The sequence below is a fragment of the Cryptomeria japonica genome, chromosome 11, assembly GCF_030272615.1.
Source record: "Cryptomeria japonica chromosome 11, Sugi_1.0, whole genome shotgun sequence".
Taxonomy (NCBI): domain Eukaryota; kingdom Viridiplantae; phylum Streptophyta; class Pinopsida; order Cupressales; family Cupressaceae; genus Cryptomeria; species Cryptomeria japonica.
Genome location: NC_081415.1, coordinates 71,091,330 through 71,112,424, shown reverse-complemented (window position 1 = coordinate 71,112,424; position 21,095 = coordinate 71,091,330).

The window sequence follows — 21,095 nt, the reverse complement described above, 5'->3', positions numbered from 1 at the left end:
GAGAAGGGAGGTTCGCTAGGATTCGATGGGTTTTTCACTTAAGGGAGAGACTTTACATTCAAAAGAGGGGTTGAAACTCATGAGGTCCAATCCCACACAATGTAAGATTGGATACTAAATGAATTTCAAGGGTTAGGAAAGCAAGGCTACCCTCTTTTGTAAAGAATGTTGTTAAGGAAATTAAGCTAGGAATGCATAGAAAGTCATAAAGATTCGCTTATAAACTGAGTTTGGGTTATAGGATGAAGTTACGGACCTGGAATTAGCAGTAGAATGTCGATACGGCGCTGTCCTGCAAATTTGAGCAAAAGTTGTCGGGACGATGGCGCCCGGCGCCACGGTCCTCCAAAAAATCCGCGAAACGAAGTGGGATCGGTTCGTCTCTGCACAAGGATTCCAGATCTTCAATCTCAGCCGCGTACCTACAACCTACACACAGAAAAGTGAAGACGATTGGGGGGTTAGGGATTAGGGGTTTGCCTTTAGGTCAAACCCCGGTTTTGGAATTAACCAAGAAATGAGCAAGTACTGTAAATGTAAATGACTGTAATGTAATGCAAAACAAGTACTAATACCTTGTTCTAAGGATGTTTGTATCCTTATGTGCGAAGGTTTAGATCTTGTATGTTGTATGTTGTAGCATGAAGTAAGTGATTTCCTCTTCAATGGTTGAATCCTTGACTTGAATGCAACACTTAGCCTTGAATGGAGACTTGGAATGATCAATTGCTTGAATGCTTGAATGCTTGAATGCTTGAGTATAGTTTCCACGCTTTTTCCGTCTTCTCATCTCATGCCAAATGAGAGAGAAAAATGTAGTTTATATACTTGTCAATTAGGGCTGATAGACTGATTTTCCTGACCTTAGGTCAACCAGGGAAGTTTTATTTCCAATTTGCAATCAAAAAGACCCGACACCACTTAGGAGACCGGGCCCAAATTAGGACCCAGGGACCAGGGCGCTGGGCGCCCTGGTCCTGAGGGACCAGGGCGCTGGGCGCTCTGGTCCCACCTCCCGGGGCAGCAGGGTGCAAGGAGGTTCAGGCCAGGGTGCATGAAAAATGCAGTTTTTTGTGTCGTGAGCAAGTTTTGGGGTCTCCATTCAGATTGCGTGTTACATCGCCATTGTGAAGATCGAAATGCAGTCGAAATTGCAAGTGTCACAATTTTAGGACGCTACATTGGTATATTTAGGTTTCAAAAATTCATCTAAAGCTTCATCTAACTCATAATCTTCACAAATATGATCATCTTGCAAATAAAAATCTAACATTTTGAAATTGCATAAAATTTAAACACACAATGCAAAGAAACACACTTTTTTTTTTTCTCTTTTTAATGAAAATGAAATAAAAACACACTAAATCTAGATCTAGATCTAACAAATGCAATGCAAGAGGAAGCAATGATAGATTCACGTCAAGTTCACCAAAATGTGTAGGGGAAAAAGCGAGACTAGGTTAACATGCCCTAATCCTACCTTTTGACACACATTACGGAATATGAAAGAGCCTAGAGATATCACACAATTGGCTACTTCTTTTTGTGAAAGAGAGAGCCATGGGATATCTATTAGGATTTCTATTCCCTTGTTAAAATTTGACTGAAAATGTTCGGGACGGGGGTGCGGGCGCCACTGTCCTGATTCTGCCCCTGAAACTGCTTCGGAAACTGCTGTTTTTGCACTTTGGAAAAAGCTGTCAAAAATGCTGAAAATGCTGTCTGTCAGGAGGACCAGGGCGCCCAGTGCCCCTGTCCCAAGGACCAGGGTGCCTAGCAGGGACCAGGGCGCCCAGCAGGGACCAGGGCGCCCAGCGCCCCTGTCCTGGCGGGACCAGGGCGCCCCACGCCCCTGTCCTAGTCTTTTGCTCTGAGATTTGGTGGGAAGGCCGGTCTCAGTCTGCTTCTTCCGGATCTGCAACCTGCGGCGTCGTCCGAGTCCCGAAACCTGCACTTATATCTGAAAAGGGGAAGGGGCGGCTATATAGGGTTTTGCCTTAGTCAAACCCCCGCTTCGGTGATTTCCACCTCCACGAATAGCCAAGTTGTTTTGTAAAATGTATTGTGTGTGCAGACCTAGTGTGTGTGCAAGGTCCTAAAATGCAAGAAAGCAAACTAGAGCAACCTAGAAAGTAAACCCTAATTGCTTGTAAATGATAATGTAAATGCTCTAAATCAAGATTCAAAGTGATCTAAAGCATGAATAAATGATATATTGAAGCTTATGCAAAGACATGAAAACAACATGAAATCATACCCAACCCTCAAGGGAGGAGTACAAGCCAATCTTCAGTCGGTAATCTCCTATTGTTCTTCAATGTCTTCCAAGCCCTAAATGAATGAATGAAATTGATGAATGCTTGATGGATGGATGTTGATTGTTGTTGAAGTCTTCAAAGATCTGCTCTTTCGTTGCATATGAGGTCCTGAAAATCAAAAATCGGATCCTTTCCAATGAAGAAAGAGAGCTCTTATATATGAAACCCTAGGTCTTAATTTCAACTTTTGGCCGACCTAGAGATTGAATATCCCGCCAATTTCTCGAGGTTAAGCTTTATTTTATGATTGGATCGTGCTCCTAAAATTTCGGGAAAAATGTCTGGGACCATGTTGCACTCCGGGCGCCATGGTCCCGACAACTTTTCACCAAATTTTCAGGGCCGTCGGATATGATGATTTTAGAGAGAATCCCGAAGTTACAGGTGATTTCGAGATGTTTTGACCCCCGAAATCAAGCCCCCAAGTTTGAAATAGGACCTAATTAGGGTTTTTGATTAAATGATGTATAGGAGGAATAAAATGAAAAGGGCACACTTTAATGAAAGGGCCCAACTTTATGATATGGGAGATGATAAAATAGAACCTTAGACCTAATTAATTTGATTAATTAAGTGCTAAAGGGGAAATGCAATGCAAAATGCAAAATGCGCCAAGGCGGGTGCTAAACTAGGTGTGAAATTGTACCACCCTAGCAAGTGCGTACAATTTACGATGCTACAGGTCTACATTGGTTCAGTCAATTATGTAAGTGGGTAGCCAGAAAGGGTCCTCAAAGAACCCATGCACATGGATGAAAGAAAAATCAGGGCCCACGAACCATTCGCAAGGAGGGCATTCATTCTGCATCTAGTTCATTTGAATCTACGAGAAATGAGCTAGAGGTTCGTCAGGAATCACTCCAAAGTCTTTAAGCATGGGAGCCAAGAATGAATCTGAAAACTGGTAGGAATCATAAGAGGCCAACAACAGAGGTGTCCAACAAGACATCGACATTACACTTCCCACCTCATCATAAGTGGCCAAGCACGTGTACTGTGTGAAGAAAGATTTATTTTGATGTAGAAGTAGATGTACCAATACTGAGGAGAATCTAAAATGTCACAACTATTGAAATTCAGATAACTGCTTGACTATGGCTTTAGCAATAGTCATAGAGAAGTCGAAGTGGAAAGACTCTCTTTGCTTCCTACATTTAAAAAGAAAGCCCATCACGAAAGCTATGATATCCTAGTCGTTATCATGACCACATAGCCATGCTAAGGTAGATGAAATATCCCCAAGGTCGTCTTGCTTTAGGTCACTATAGGACAAAGGGAACTTTGGAAGCCCAGCTGACAGGCTTTGATTGAGGGCACTTTGACAGAAAGTTAATGCATCTCTCCTGGTTCTCCAGAATTCTTCCATGGATTTTTCTGAGAAGACCTCAGTATTTTCAAGGATTGGGGAGCATAGTATTTTCCTAATGGCTTCTGGAGATATGATCAATTTCAGGTGCGAGCCGTTGACAGAACATGAGGAGGGATCAAAAAACTTTGCACAAGCGGCTATGAGCTCAGGGCAGTAAGGAACTGCAAGGACCAAAGATTGAGGAGCACCACTCTTCCAGAAATGCACTGCTACAGAATGAGGATCATTTCTATGATGTAGCATCCATGAACAAGCGGCCTCTCTAAGGCTTTTGGGCTGCCTTCAAACCTCGAGCTCATAGATATTTTCTAAAGAATCCAGAACTACCGATAAGTTCCAGGTCATTGTTTTAGCTTTGGCCTTCATCCTTGAATACTCCTTCTTTAGGGAAATAACATGTGAGGAGTAAGATAGATCTTCAAAAACATTAACCCAAAAACCTCTGGGAGCAGCCCTTGCGGATGAAGCCTCAGAATCCATATAAGCAGACAACCTTCCTTTTCCTTTTGCTAGAAAACTAGAAATGAGAGATGGAAACTTGCTCGTCTTCCTCTTGCTTCACTCGCCAATGATAAAAAGAAAAAACTGATGACGGAGAGGACTTTTGAGCTTTAGATGCATAACATGCCTTAATGTTCATGAATTCCAAGGATTGGTTTACACATGCGCCAACTTAAAATGTTGCTGCAATCAACCTCCGCAAATGAGGGGAGCCATCATTCTCGCTTTCCTAGAAAACCACTTGGTTACTTTGACGTTCCTCGGGAAATGTTTCTCAGGAAAAATCTTTCTTTGATCGAGAGAATCGGTCAGAAATAATGGCTATGTGAGCTGAAATAGGCTGGCAAAGCTTTAACATTTAAAGGTGATGTACCTGAATGTACGTATGGCTCTTTTCTTCCATCCACTCCTCCCCTCAAGGTAACTGACAGGATGTTGGTATCTTGAAAATAATCTCATTTGCATGACGTGAATTAATAGAGGCGTGACAGAGACATTGGAATTGGGAATGTGTAAGCTCTAGTTGCTAATCACCTTCCTGCCAAGATTTTTGCTATAAATATGTCTTTTCAGACATTCTTTCACCACAATGCGAGCTCTAACAGTGGAGCTTTTGAAGAGATGGATACTCCAATTGGGTTCGTCAGTAGAAGGGCACAGGTCACTTTCCTAGGGAACATATTAGACCGAAAGCTGCAAGGGATGATGTGAAGGAAGAACCCATTAATAATTGCTGCAATCAAATGGATACTTGGAGAGGATTTCATTGGTAATCTGGACCGATATTGAGTACATACAGATATTTGCTCATGTTTCATGGCATCTCTGTTGGATTGTGGCTAGTCTGGGTTGTTAACGACATAGCTAACTCAGGCGCTTTTTCCCATAGACTACCTTGGTGGCCTTGGCGATGTAGTTGCGTACCACGCACCCTTCCTAGGACTCCCTGTGGTGTTTGACCTGGAATGGTTTATCTCATAGAATGAAAAAGTGGAGTGGCATCCACTTATTGGTGGTTTGAAAACCATGACGTTGTCTTCCCATAGGTACTGCACTGAGTTCACTGCAAAGTTCCTTTTGCGAGTCCATATGATAGTCCCCATTCCGGAAGGCACGAACTGGTATACTCGGTTCAGGGATTACATCTTCCCAAGAATCTTAACACCGGATCAGCAGCTTGACCTGGTGGTCATCTTCATGCACGAGGAGCCTGAGAGTTCCTCTGATTCAGAATGGCCTAGGGAAGAAGAGGAATTCGAAACTAAGGAGGAAGACACCGAAGATAGTCTTTGAAAGGAGTGGCAAAACATTGACCTGTGCCCGAATTGCAGGATGTAAACAAAAAGAGAGGCCAAGGGCCCACACATTTTGTAAAAAAATACGAGAAAGCTTTAATATAACAATTTTACTTTTCTCCTTTATCTGACCTTTCTCTCTTGACGCTTGCTGGGCCAGAAATAATTAAAATAAATACACACCACACATATGCACATAATATACACTATTTACTTAAAAAGGGAAAGGGACCCTTAATGAAAAAGCTTGAGGTGAAAACCATTAACTAGGATGGAGAGGTGGTCTCCATTCATATCTTCTAACTTGAAAGGATTAAAAACTTTGCATCCTACAATGTGGAAAGGGCCCTCCCATAGACAGTTGAACTTGATGTGCTGACCCAGTTTCGCCATTCTCTCATTGTACTTCAAAACAAGATCTTCGAGGGCGAAAATCACATCAGAACTCTTTTAACTGTCAAACCATCTTTTTACGACTTCTTGTCTGTCTTGGAGAGTTGTGAAGGTGGCCTCCCTCGCCTCCTCTAGCTCCATAATCTTTGCTAACCTTACAGCCATTGGACCATTTTTGGCAATATCCATGGATTTTAGCAATTGCAACACCAAAATCTCCAATGACAAGGGGAAAAGTGCATCTTTCCCATATACCAACTTGTATGGGGAGTTTTTTAGAATCTATTTGGGTGTTATGTAGTCTGCCCATAATGTGCTCCTTAGGTGGTGGTGCCACTCCCTCTTATATTCTATGCCTATCTTTTTGATAAGTCAGATCAGGTTGTTATTAGTAGATTGGGCAAGACCATTCCCTTGAGGGTAGTAGTTAGAGGAGGTTTTGAGATAAATACCTCTTCTAAGAGCGAACTGTGTGATTTGTGATCCTGTGAATGCACACGCGTTATCTGATATAATGGTTTTTGGGGGGCCGTACCGACAAGTCAGATCGTCTAGGAAATCCAACACTTCGCTTTCAGATGAATTCCGCAGTGGGACGGCTTCAGACCATCTGGTGAAATAATTAGTGGCACTCAGGATCCATTTGTGTTCGGCTAAACTTAGAGGGTTGATCATCCCAACAAAATCAAGGCCCCATTGAGTAGAGGGCTCCTCCACTGACACAAGCCTGAGTGGCATGACCTCTTTCTTATCTCTTCCCGTATAATATTGACACTCTTTGCATCCTCTTACTAGAATGTAAACATCTTTGAACATAGACAGCCAAAAATAGCTAGCTTGGGTAATTTTGATAGCGGTCATGGGCGCGGAAAAGTGGCCTCCTGAGGGGCCGTAGTGAAATTCTCAGAGGATTTTATCAACCTGGCTCCGATCTACACATCAAAGCAGAACTTCATCAAAATTTCTTTTGACAAGAATTCCATTTATTAGGCGGAAACCGCTGTTTTGGAGTCGGTAGAACCTTCTCTTAGCTTGGGGAAGATTTTTGGGAAAGATCCCTGTCTTCATGAAATGTTTCCTTTTGTCAATCCAATTGTCATTGGGAGCGTCGAGCATAAACATAATTGTTTCCTCTACGATGGCGTCCAGGCCATGGGGTTCATTGTCCTACACTATATACTCGCATAGGCCCCTGCCACGGACCAGCTTTGTAGGCTTGATATCAACATCATATTCTAGAATCTTAGTGATCCAATTCACTCTTTTTTCCATGATATCACCCTCCATGATGTATTCCCTTACTGTGGGATGAGCTACATACACTGTGGTCTTATTGCAGGCAATGAAATGTCTGAATTTCTTTAGTCCTTTTACGGTAGCTAAGGCTTTCTTTTCCACAAAATTGTAGTGGAGTTCATAATTTTTAAGAGTTTTTGAATGGAAAGCTATGGGGTGCTCTCCTCCCTTTTGCGTGTCCTTTTGAGTTAACACCATGGCGATACTATGCTAACCGAAATAGACATACATTATGAAATCCTTGGACATGTCTGGATTAGACAACACTGGGACTGAACAGATGGCATGTTTTATTTCGTCGAAGGCCTTTTTGGCTTCAGCAGTCCATCTGAAGTGTATATCTTTTTTAAGCATGAGAGTGATGGGTCTTACTATCCTAGCAAAGTCGAAGATGAAGCGACTGACAAAATTGACCTTTCTTAGGAATGATTGCACTCCCTTTTTGTTGACCAAAAGGGGAAGATCCTTAATAGCCTTGACCCAGTCTGGATTGATAGAGACACCTTCTTTAGAAACTATATGCCCTAGTAGCTTCCCTTGAGGAACCCCAAAGATACATTTTTTTTGGTTCAAGGAGATCCCAAATTCAAGACATTTTTGCAGGACTAACTCAAGATGATTGAAATGATCCTCCCAGTGTCTAGAAAACACAGTCAAGTCATCTAAATATATCAGGATAATCTTATTAATTATCTCTTTGAAAGCCAAATCCATGGCCCTTTGGAAAGTGGCCCCAACGTTTGACAAGCCAAAAGGCATCTTTTGATATGCAAACGTCCCCCACTTGGTAGTGAAAGTCATTTTGTGCTGATCCTCTACTTTCACACTTACCTGGTTATATCCTGAGAAACCATCAAGCATTGAGAACATTTCCGATCCAGCTATAGTGCTTAATAATTGTTCCATCGACGACAAGGGATAATGATCCTTAAGCGATGCTCGATTCAAGTCCCAAAAATCCACACAGAGCCTAATATATCCATTCTTCTTCCTAACAAAGACCAAATTTGACACCCATGTACTGTGCTTTATGGGGTAAATAATCCTTGATTCAATCAGCTTCTTCAACTCCTAAGCCATGAGGGATTCGATCTTGGGGTTGACAGGCCTTTGCTTCTGACAGACTAGCTTAGCTTCATTTGCGAGTTCAATGGTGTGCTAGATGATATTAGGATCGTAACCCTTTAAATTGTCATAAGACCAAGCCATGACACCTTCATATTCATCACAATATTGAGCCAACTTCTTCCTGTCTTTAGAGGAAACACCTTTTCCCACCTTGAGAATTCTTTTGCTTTCGACTGACATCTCAACATAATCTCCTTTATCTTCTATAAGTTTCTGCTTATCCTTCTAAACATCCTCATGATCAAACAAGTTTTCTAAGGTAATCAAACCATTAGGGAGCTTGTTGGATTTTATCTGAATAATCTGATTCCCGTAAGCTTCCTTGATCCTAGGTTGTAGCTGATCGAAACACTCTCCCGAGCTTTGAATAAACAAAGCAATCTGCTCATCACTTTCAAAAACCTGCCAATATGTATCATTATCAGGAATAGCTAGACGGACCATGATACTGACTGCTAGGTGGCTAGTTAAGAAGTCTATAGCTGGATCAAAATGAGTTCCTACGGTTGCCATGTGATCTGCTACAGTATTTAGTGTCTGACGGATGATATTGAAAGCATCGAAACTTTCTATTAGATCCCAGACTCTGGAATGGTAAGATCTCATGCGAATGTGCTTGGCGCTGGATATCCCTTGAACTTGGTGGACTACTAGTTTGGAATCACCGAGGACACTTAGCTTTTTAATGCCCATTTTCTCCACCATGTTCAAGCCTTGAATTAGCCCTTCATAGTTTGCTTCATTATTTGAACATGTGAACTGCAACCGAAAAGACTTTCAGATTTGATCACCCGTAGGAGTGGTGAGACAAACTCCAGCTCCAGAGCCCATTTTGCATTTGGCACCGTCAAAGTGTAAAGTCCATAGTGTCGAACATAGCTGATCTTTGGAGAACAGATCTTTGGTGAGTTTTGGGATCGGCTAATCCTCTTCAAAAATGTAATAAGTACCTAGGCCGGTGGCATGGTAATTAGAGAAGGGATCTGAGTCTATGAGCTCATTTAGGAAAACTTCTTGTTCGGGTGGGATCTATCCTATTACTTCTTCATCTTCTAAAAGTTCTACCACCCTTCGCTCATCATTGGTTATAGAGGTGTGGGTAGGCTTGAAATTAATCAAGGCTTGGTCAGCTTTATGCTCAGCGTGAAGGGGTTTTGAAAGGATCTTCATCTTAGCGTCGTGTTGGGTATGAGGGATAAGGTGGGACCAATCTAGGGAAATATATCCTCATATTTTAGCAGTAAAATCTCGAGACAGACAGAGCCCAAAAATGGGAGGGATATCGATGACCACTACTTCTTGAGATACTGTTACACTTGGACATGCAAATAAAGTCAAGGGGAGGCTTTTGATGAGACCTATTGTTTGGACCTTATTTTCGTCGAGCTGCATCACTCCCTTACTTAAAGGGTCATACTTAATGTTTAATACTTTGGCAATTTACTTAGGCATGACTGTGGTACTAGCACCAGAATCTATCATGGAGTTATGCAAAAGTTTATCTCCAACTATAAGGGTAAGGTAAAATGGATTCGGCTTAGGCTTACCTTCTCCTTGTGCCATGGGGGGTGAGTTCTCATTTGTCAAAATGACAGGGGGGGGCGCCTTGCTAACTGGTGGGTGGTGATCCATTCCATTCGTCTGAAGGAGCGGCGAAGCTGCCGCACCTGCATCCTTTTGATCATGGGACAATGCCTCTCTTAGCCTGCTTTTCTATTCTGGGATACTCAGGAGGTCCCATAGTGAGACATGAGTTGGAGCTTTCTTCAATTTCTCTACTACATCCAGCACCGGGGGCATGAAAACCTTAGGCTCTTTTGGTTTGTAAGGGATGAACTCCTTCCTATGATAGGCGAAACCGACGACTAGTGGCTTCGAGGGGCTATTTACGGGCACTGATCTCATATTGTTGGCATCCTCCCCGGTCAAACACCTTTTAGAGAAAAGATTTTAATCCAAATGCACAATAGGAGTTTCATCTTTCAGAGCTCCTACATCATTAGTCACTATTGTGTCGTCATCCTCCATCCATGAAAAATGTGCGTGATCAGGGGCGATCTCTACTTCTTGTTGTAATGACATTCCTTGCATCTGAGCAACGAAAGAAGCATTATCCATGCCCAGAGATGTGTATGTAGATTCATCCGGCATCATACCTGAGCTCCTTTGTTTCGCGACCTTCTATTGCAAATTTCCCCTTGGGCAATTCCTCGGAGCATGAGCATTGTTGCATGGGAAACACCAAGAGTTGGTGTCGTCCACCAAATTATTTTGACCTACGGTCAATTCTCTACCAACGTTTGGGTGGACGGCTTGCAATGGATTAGGGATGGGGACTATTTGGCCATTCGACGGAAGATATTTCTCAGTCCGATAATTAGGATGTTGGTAGGGAGGTCGGTTTCCTTGGAAACTTTGCTGAAAAGGAGGCTTGGTAGGAGAGACCAAGGCCCTTTTTAGGTTGAAAATTTCATTAGAGAAGGATCTCAAGAGATTTTTCATATCATTGACCTCAGCAGCTAGAGAGGCGGTTTGGGGAGTAGTTTGAGGGGTAGGGAATGAGTACATAGACTATGGAGTGGAGGTGCTCAGGGCAGTTTCCTCCATGACTTGGGTAGATATTTGTGGGAACACTGACATTGTAGGGCGAGGTGCAAGTTTTCCAGTGTCGATAAGGTTATTTTCAGCCTGAACCACTATGTCAAATGCCTGTGGAAGAGTGTTACCCACTAAGGAATGAATCATTACTGATATGTCAGAATTGAAAGCTTTTAGATAGAATATGAAAGCCATATTTGTCGGGGTGCGAGCGAACAACGGTATCCTTCACCATGTTCACTGGAATCTCAGGTTGAAATTAGTTAATGCCTCTATGGGAGCCCTTTTCATAATGACCCGGTGCATTAGGGACAATCTATCAGCTTTGTCTAAAAATCTCTAAAAGAAACAATCTCCCAACTGATCCCAGTCCCCTATAGTGCTAGGGCCTAGAGATCTAAACCAGTCCAGAGCTTTCCCTTTGAAAGACGCTACGAGCAACCTCAAAGCTACATTCTACTTGGTGATGCCATGTACAGTGCAGACAGTAGCCACATCTTGCAGATGTTCTCTAGGAGTTTTATGACATTCTCCTATGAATTTGGGAACTGCCTTTAGCGCGGCTATCAGAATGGCTCCCCAAACTATGGGTGGAACTGGGGGAATGAGGGGGCTGCCATTGTCCCAAGTCATAAAATTCCAGGGAGGAACTTGCGCCATCACAAAGTGTATGATAGTGGGGAGGCACTATGGAGGCGAAACTATGGTGCAATGGATGGTCACCAATGGAGAAAAAAGAAGATGAGGGCGTAGGGCCGTTTGACTCTTGGTGACAGGCTTGTGACTCATAAACTATCAAGCGATTGTGGTTTAAAATAATCAGTCCCACCGGGCATGCCAGAAAAAGAACTATTGACCCTAAAATTTTCTTTGGAAACAAATAGCCTTATGGGAAATTTAGTGTTGGGGGACCAATTTGCGCAGGATACACTGAATGACCTCCGGGATTAAGAAGCTGGCTCTTCTTTGGGTTTTGAGGAAAGGGGAAGGAAACAAATACCCTTTGAAAGTAATGCTAAAATACTTGGGCGATACGCCAGATCATTAAGAGACAATGAACCAACAGAAATTAAGAAACATATAACTTCTATAAGTCCATTCAACAATCTACAAGTCTGGATCAAGAACATAATCAAAAGCTACAACTAGATTTACTTGAAAACATAAGGAAACATTCATCACGCATTCATTAGATAACAAGTATAGAAACATAGTTTAATCTGTGAAGTCTTGGATAAATATTTCCAAAGTCATTAGAATTTCAACACAATAGCAAAGAAAACACCATTAATAGCATACTGAAAGAGGCATCATAAAGGTCGTGGGCACAATTTGAATAACCTTCTTCTAGCAAAACCAAAATAGTTTTAAAGGCTGGAAACAAAAATGCCTACTTAGCAAACTAGATTGTCCTTTTTTTTAAAAAGTTCTGAACCCCTCTACACAAGGGAAAAACAACATTTAAAGAGGCCACCGCTTCTGAAAATAGCTCCTCAAAACACCAAAATGGCATAACCCCCTCCGAACAGAAAACATGTCGTGTCGCTATAGAGGACACACCCAGCAAAATGACCCCTGAAATTCCACTTTTCGCCTGTAACGGACTGCAAGCTACCATGACCTGAAAAGATTCTGCTAACCGCGAACGAGCTACAAAAAAAGACATAACTGCAAGAAATCGCTCGCATACTATGTTAACAAGTGGGCTTGCTGAAAACAGTCAGCATGCACTGCCATTTGTCACCCTTGCGCTTCTTCAAAAACTGGATGCCAAAGACAAACCGAGGGAGCTACACCATGCCACCAAGTTTCCTACACGCTCTGTGCTGCTGGCAAAAAAGCGAAAACAACCGGGCCCACCGAAAACCTAAATCGGGGGAAAAATAAAGTGAACAATAATCATTTAGGAATTAGTAAAAACTATGAGAACATATCTTCGTTGATCAACATCTCGAGAAGTGGAGATTATTATTATAGATATTATAATAATGACTACCTTGTAGATCTAACAGAACCTGAAGTGCAAAGGAAAGCAAGTTTTTGTGTCCTATTCATTGGTCACCGATATGAAAGTCTAAAGGACGAAATATAGCTACATTATAGAGATAACTAGAAAAAAAATTGGAAACACTAACACCTCTAGTACCTCATGTTTGTATGAGTTATGAAATGTGGATCCACATAGGGACTCAAGGATGAGTTAAACCGTGATTTATCATTTCCTAAATTCACTTATATATAATTAGAAGGAGCTTAGGTGGTTGAAGGTGATTAGAAAAGATAAGGAAAAGAATAAAATAATAAGCTAAAAATTAAAAATATCTGTTTATTTTAAGAGGGAAGGATATAAAGGTATATGAAAGAAAATATTAGATAATTCTGTACAAATAATTAGACCTTAGGAATCATACAAATCAACAATTTTAGAAAAGAGAAAGTTAAAAGAAATTTAAAAAACATATTAATTAAATGAAACATAATTTAATTAATATAAGGAGTTAAAGAGAATAATTTATCAAGTGCAAATGATCAATTCTATGAGATATAGTCAAAATCTGTCATGATGCCAATTTAGATGTCTACAATATTTATTGCATTATTAATATTTTTAAAATACATTAATATATTATAAACAATTTTAATATTTTTTTTCCATTAAACATATAAATTTTAGAGAGGTATAAAGTAATTAGTCATTAAATTAATATCTAACTATAGTTCCATTTTTCGAATGCATAATTAGTTTTGCCTTACAAAAATCAAAATGTTGAGATAAATGTTTTAAAATATTGAAGTTAATAAATTTCATTCATGACATAAAATAATGGCTAAGGTGTGGTAGTGTTGATATTGTATGAAACATTAAAACATTCAAAATAGTAAAAGGTCATTAATAATTCTCTACTCTTGGATTTTATGCTCAAAGTTGAGGAACAAAAGGCTTGCCAAGGTGTCAATGTTAGCTAGACATACTTATAATTTACAACATGCAAAAATGGCTTAAAACATATACTGTTTCGCTTAACTATAACCAAGCTAAAGTGTGTATTTATTATAACATAACATCATAAAAATAAAATATAAGTTGTGGGTTCAATATAACCTATAACTTGGATAGTCTAAAACTAAAAAAATTCATCTTCCTCCTAGAATGCATCGTTGATTAGGATCATTTGTAAGCTCCCTTGCTATATTATGTAAGATTTATTGTTTTAAACATTTAATTTTTCATGAGGCAAATTAATTGATTGATTAATTGTAAATAGATATTTTATTTTTTTTTCAATAAAAGTGGTTTATTCCACTAAACTTTTTTATTAATATTTTTTATTTTTTACATAGGTTTCAAAGAGCATACCAGAGGAAAGAACCCTAGGAAGAAAACCTCTGGTCATAGCTTATAAAATAAACCTATAGTATCTAACGGATCAGTTTATACACCCCGCCCAAAACCACATACAAAATGCGGTCACAACACATATAATATCAGTTTTGCATAGAGCCCATATGACAATTTGCCGAAAAAACCCATTGGCTAATTTTCAAATGTAGACTCCATAGTTGCTACCAATGGAAGAAGACAAAATTTTCCAAAGCCCTGTGCCAAATCCCATGAGCCAAAAACCTTCCTGCCAAAAAATAAAGTATCAAAAAACCTTTGGAAAAACACTATTGTATCAAATACCATGAGCTTGAACTCTCCTTTAGACAACGAACAATGAAAATGAATACTTGAAATGAAAGGGGAAAGCGGGAATAATTATCATCATAAAATTTTACATCAACATTACTCAAGAAAATCATATAACTATTGTTGCAAACCTTCCCATACCCTAGAAGGAATTTCCTCAAAACCTACCCCTCACTGATTAGCATTGCTATCAATGGCTAAATTTGCCAAATACTCCGCAATCTTATTAACTTCTCTGTAACAATGGGATACCAATAAAGATTCAAACAATTCTAATTTTTGTAAAATGGGATCAAGTATATACTGCAAATTCCAACAATTCGATTTCTTTTTCATAACACATTGAATAATCACCATAGAATCTCCTTGAATTATTAAGTCCTTAATTCCCAAAGAGATTGCCATATCCAATCCAAAAGACAAAGCATGAAATTCCGCATAATTGTTAGTTTTAAAACCAATAGCATGATACTTAGCTTGAATAAAATTTGTATTATGATCATAAATTACCATGCCTACCCCAGCCACCCTAGGGTTATCACAAGAGGCCCCATCAAAATTTAGTTTAAAGTGCCCCTATGGAGGAGGTTTCCATCTAGCAGAGCATCTCTTACCCATTGCATCATTCTTTTTTAAAATTTAACCATGAGAGGGTAAAATTTATAACATCTTCCAAACTCTAGTAACTCTACTATCCTAGTGCGAAAAAGAAGTAAGATTTTCCAAATTCTTATAAATAAATGACAAAGCAACCTCAGAGATTGAAGATTCAATTTTTAATAGAACCTCAGACACAGGAGACCTTGTTTTTTTAAATATCCTATTGTTTCTCGCTAGCCAAACATTCCAAATCACAATAGACGGAGATATGATCCAAAGACATGCATAAAAAGATGAGGCAAACATAAAGGGCCAAGATCTAAAATGGGAAATGAGATACTTACCAATAAAAAAGGATATATTTAACTTCTCAAACAACCACTGCCAACATTCATAAGCATAATCACAATGTAGGAACATGTGTGAAGAAGATTCCAAGTTTTTGTTACAAAGGACACAAGGGAAAACAATAGTAATACCAAGCTTGTCTAGTCTCATACCTGTAAGGACTCTATCCTGAACTTCCAACCAAGCAAAGGCTCCAGCTTTAGGAAGACAAGTCGAATGCCAAAACAACTTATAAGGCCAAGATGATAAATCTTTAGCAACCATAAGAGAGTTGCAACCATCTTTAAAGTGTACTTACCAAAAATATTCTTTGTCCAAATAAGTTCATCCTCAAAATCAGAAAGAAATACAATTCTATCCCCCAAAATCTTCTCAAAATCTAATTTCATGTTTTGTTCAACATCTAAGAAATCAATCGACTTCCATCTAGCCAGCTTAAGGGGTCCCCTAGTCACAATTTCAAAATAATCTGCTACAAAAACAACCCAAAGGGAGGAAAGAACAGTGATCAGAGGAGACCAATCCCTAATATTCACCAAAGGTGTGTATGCATTCCATACTTCATCCCAGAATCTGACCTTTCTACCATTATGAATAATCCATGAGAGATGAGGCAAAATAACTGATCTACATTTATAAAGGAAATTCCAAATAGCAGAACCCGAAGGCAAATTTGAGACTTTAAAAATGTACTCTCTCGGTCCATTATTTAAATATTTGGCAAACATAATCTGTGCCCATAAGGAGTTAGGCTTGTCATATAATTTCCAAACCAACTTAGTACCTAAGGCTAAATTCTGATTTTCCAGACTCCAAATTTCTGTTCCCCCAGTTCCTTAGGCAAACATACCTTATCCCATGCAACTAAAGGGAGTTTCTTCTTGACATCTTTACTATTGTTCCAAAGAAAATCTCTAAGAGTGTCCTTTAAACTAACAATAGCTACTTTTGGAGACTTCAAAATAGACATGAGATATATGGGAACGACATTCAAAATAGATTTGATGAGAACAATTTTACCCGCCAAAGTTAACCATCTATGATTCCATGAGAGAATTCTTTTAGAAATGACTGAAATAATCTTATCCCAAAAACCAATCTTATCTTGTTTAACAAAGAAAGGAATACCAAGGTAAGTACATGGAATATTTCCAGTCTCAAATCCCCAAAAGGATTTCAACCTATGCTAAAACAGTTGTGATGTATTAAGAAAAAAAATCTTTGATTTATCACCATTCACTTTCTGACCAAAAACTGATGCATAATTTTGTATTATTCCTTTAATCACTTTTGCCTCAACTAACGAAGCATGTCCAAATAATAGAGTATCATTTGGAAAGAGACAATGAGAAATACTTTGGGGAATATTCCTAATCCTTATACCTTTCCAAAGCCCCCCCACTTTAGCATCCCTAATAGCCCAACTAAAGGTTTCAGCTAGGAGAATAAACAAAAAGGGAGAAAGGGGATCTCCCTATATCAAACCCCTAGAGGAAGTGAAAAAACCACAAGGAGAACCATTAATTAAAACTGAGAATCTTGTAGAAGAAATACATGCATGAATCCATTTGACCCAGGCCTTGGAGAAACCTAACTTCTCAAGAACAGCACATAAAGCCCCCCACTGTACTCTATCATAAGCCTTCATCATGTCTAGTTTAAGTATCATGGTCGGGGTTCTTTGGGTGGAAATAGAATGCAGCACCTCATGTGCTACAATTGCACCCTCTGTCATCTCCCTTCCGGGAACAAAACCACCTTGCTCCAATGAAATGATCCTAGGTAGAATTTTTGCCAACCTAAGGGAAATTGCCTTCGTAAATATGTTATACAAAGTGTTACATAAAGCAATGGGGCAGAAGTTAGCAAAAGTCTTAGTATCCTCTTTTTTAGGAATAATTTCAATCATTGTAGTATTAAGTTCTTTTAAAATAGACCTATTTCTCCTAGCTTCCTTGAGAGCCAATAAAACATCATTTCCCACAAAATCCCAACATTTTCTGAAAAAATAAAGGAGTAAAACCATCTGGTCCCAGAGCTTTATCCAAATTCATGGCAAAGACAACACTCTTAACTTCTTCTAAGTAAAAAGGAGACATCAACATCTTATTTTCTTCCAAAGATACTAAAGGAGGAATATTAGATATAATATCATTGCTGAGATTTCCATTTTTCAAAGATAATAATGACTCAAAAAACCTAACTGCCTCTGAAGCAATGTCCTCTAGCTCTGTCAATAAATTCCCATTCTGACACTATATACAAGATATCCTATTCTTACATCTTTTAATCTTAGTTGAATAATGAAAAATATTTGTGTTCCTGCCACCATCATAAAGCCATAACTCTCTATATTTCTATCTCCAATAGATTTCCTCTCTGGCTAACACCTCCTCAAGCTGTAATTTTAGTGACTTCAATTCATCATAAACTTATAGCACCATACCATGTTGAAGCACATGAGTATTAAGACACTCAATCATATCTTGAGTCCTTTGTTTCTCTTCAAAAATATTCTTAAAATGTGAGATATTCCATTCCCTAATATTCAATTTCAAATAACTTAACTTCTTAGCAATTTGAAACATACGAGACCCAGAACAAAAAGGAGCAAAATTCCACCATTTCATAAGCACTGGCAAAAAGGAAGATTCCTTAAACCACATGGGGTCAAATTTAAATGAAGACTTAAAAGAAGCCCTATCCTCAATAACTGAAAGGGAATTTGGAAAATGATTAGAACCCGAGACCGGTAGAATAGATGAAAAGAATTCAAAATCTGAATCATGTTAGAAAAATGGTGTCTCAACCTTGCATTTATGTGAGGTTACTATTTATAGTAAGTTTTCATTTGAGCACTAAATGGTGTGAAACTCTCCCTGAAGCTTCTGGTTGGCTAGATAAGCATTCCGGTAAAGTTGCGTCGCAAGGTCACAGCTAGTTTTGAAGATATAACAGTTTTCATCTTGGAGGGGTGCAATAAAATGTTTAAACTTAATTTTGGGGACTTTAGAGGCTCCAAAATGCCCTGAAAAGTGGCCATAACCGGTGAAGCAGGTTACGAGGTGATAGAGCACTTCACGAGCTTTCCGGCGCTTCAAACGGTTCGTCAATCGGACAGCCGGTTCTCAAGTTATGGCCTCCGGAAGTTTGTACTCCTGAAATAGGAAAAATAATTTGTATCGGATACATAAATGAGCTGTAAAAAGGGAGCGACACGTGTTGATGTGTGCTTTAACATGTCATAGGGCATCTAGAAGGGAGATAAGGTCGGCTGCACTTTATTGGGTGGTTTTAGCCCATGGTTTTGTAATACCGTTTGATGGTTTCTTGTACTATATCTCCTATTTATGAGGTGTGAGAGATAGAGGTTGTGTGTAAGAGTCCTATGGCTATTGAGTTGCCTCTGAATCTCTGATTAGTGGTACTCCTGCGAAGAGCTTTCTCTGCAAGTATGTTGTAATCTATTTTTGATTGCTGAATAAAATATTGAGCTGCTTTTGGAGGGTGGGGTTTTTCTCCCGAAAGGGTTTTCCCCACGTAAATCATTGTGTTGTGGTATGAATGTTATTATATCTATTTCTATTTTCTGTAACTGTTGTAATGATATTAAAAAGTTTTGCATTACCCTCCTCTCAAGGTTAGTGTAGGAAGTTGTTTCCACTACTTAACTTCTTTACAAATCAATCCAATTCTCAGATAACAAACCGATCTAATCTCTTAGCAATCTAAGAAAAATCCCTTTTCATGTTTGTCCATGTGAAAACCCCATTCTGAGACTTACAATAAAAAAGGCTCATATCAGAAATAAAATCCCCTAAGTCATCCATAATCCTTTTATTAGGGAAAACACCTCCTCTTTTCTCATCTAAATCAGTGATAGCATTAAAATCACCCCCGGAGATAATAAAGGAACATGTTTTAAGGGAGAAGAAATCCTCTTTAATTCACCCCATAACTTACTCTTCCCTTGAATTCTTGACAGAGCATAAATGTTAAAAAGCCAGAATTTAACCTTCGAAATCTTGCTTGTAACTAAAGCCAACATCCAATTTGTAGCAGATGCAACTCACTATACCTCAATATTATAATTATTCCAAAGTAGTGCCAAACCTCTTGAAGCACCACAAGCTGGAGAAGAAAGAAAATTCCACCTTCTCCAAGATGGAAAAACCAAATCAGCAGACTCCTTTGACAACTTTGTTTCTTGCAACATAAAAATATCACACTTAATTAAGTCCATCTAGGACTTAATTAAGCACCTCTTGTTAGGGGAATTTAAGCCCCTAACATTCCAAGAAATAATTCTCATTGTCCTCGAGGGGAGGCCAAAGCTCCCCTCTTCCCATTAATCAGAGAATTTTTGCTTTCCCCAAAGCAACCTTGCAAATTACGTTTCATAGCCCCTGATCTTGTCACAGGAGGACTAGTCACAAATCTTTTACTCCTCTTTCTTTTTACACTTACAGGAGTTAGGCATGTTTTCTTAGGCCTACCAAGAGAGACTGAATGCCTCCCTTGCCCATTAGCAAGAGAAAGGGACAAAGTCTTTTGAATTCTAGCATCAACTTCCATTTGAGTCTTAAGATTATTTGGAGGCCTACCTCTCCTAGGAGAAACCACTGATGGTGAATAAACTAGAGTTGCTTGGACAATTGGTAAACTCTTGCATGACTTTGGAGAAGCCAAGATAAATGGATTATCTTCAAATCCCAACTTTGTTGTAGCGAAAACTGCAAAAGGATTAGCAGATGCAAAAATTGGAAGGGTCGAGTTTATACCCCCCAAATCATTCTCAATTGAACAAACAACTTTATCAATAATACCCTCATCCATTTGATGTGCATGATTGTTAAAAATATCATTTACTTGCTGAACCAAATTCTCATCTAGCATAATAATAGGGACAACCTCTAATGGAATACTATTCCCTAATGAAAATCCATTAGCCATATTAATTTCAACATTCAGAGGGGAATTATTAGACACCAAATTCTTAATTTCCTTAACTAAAGAAGCATCATTAGGAAAACCTATGGCAGTTACCTGTTTAATAGTTTCCATATCAACCACTGCATTTTTATCTAAATTCACATTCTTTGAAGAATCCAAAACCTCCTTTTGAGTGCATGAAGAAAAATTGTCGTCCTTACCCTTTGTGTGATTATTTGGCATCTTAGGGCAATCTATCATCAATGGATGATCTACTCGATTCATCAAGGGATTACCATCCACTATACCCCCATTATTAGAAAATGTCTTCAGTAAAGACGAAAGTGAGACCAAACCTAAAGTGTGATCATTTGGTTTCGCAGAACTATGACACAATGGATTATTTTAAAGATTAATGTGACCTGTTTCTACCAATTTATGCAAAGAGACATTTCCACATCCTTCAACCAAAGGTCCTACCGACAAACTATCTTTATTAAGGGATTTAGGGACATAGCCAACAACCTGTTGGTTTTTCTTAAAATCCATAAGTAACGGAGCATCCAAAAGTAAAGGAGACTTAAGAAGCTCCATCTCTAATTTCTTAATTGACTGGTGCCAAATAC